Below are 340 nucleotides of genomic sequence, written 5' to 3'. Positions count from 1 at the left end.
GCGTGTGTGGGTGTCTGTGTGTGTGTGTGTGTGTGTGTGTGTGTGTGTGTGTGTGTGTGGATGACGAGTTCAAACACACACACTTGCTGAAAGTACATCAGTCCTACCCAGAGTGATGACAGCTTTTACCTGAAGCAAGGTAACACATTCACTAAAACATCCTGCAGAGCGGAAGAGAAGAGGCAAACAAAACACACACAGCACACACACACACACACACACACACACACACACACACTCACACACACACACACACACACAACACACACAACACACACACACACACACTCACACACACTCACACACACACACACACACACACACACACACCACACACACA

The sequence above is a fragment of the Sinocyclocheilus anshuiensis genome, unplaced genomic scaffold (genome assembly GCF_001515605.1).
Source record: "Sinocyclocheilus anshuiensis isolate Anshui unplaced genomic scaffold, SAMN03320099.WGS_v1.1 scaffold1067, whole genome shotgun sequence".
In the NCBI taxonomy this organism is placed as follows: domain Eukaryota; kingdom Metazoa; phylum Chordata; class Actinopteri; order Cypriniformes; family Cyprinidae; genus Sinocyclocheilus; species Sinocyclocheilus anshuiensis.
The sequence above is the reverse complement of the archived record's forward strand: the minus strand, read 5'-3'. Positions refer to the sequence as shown.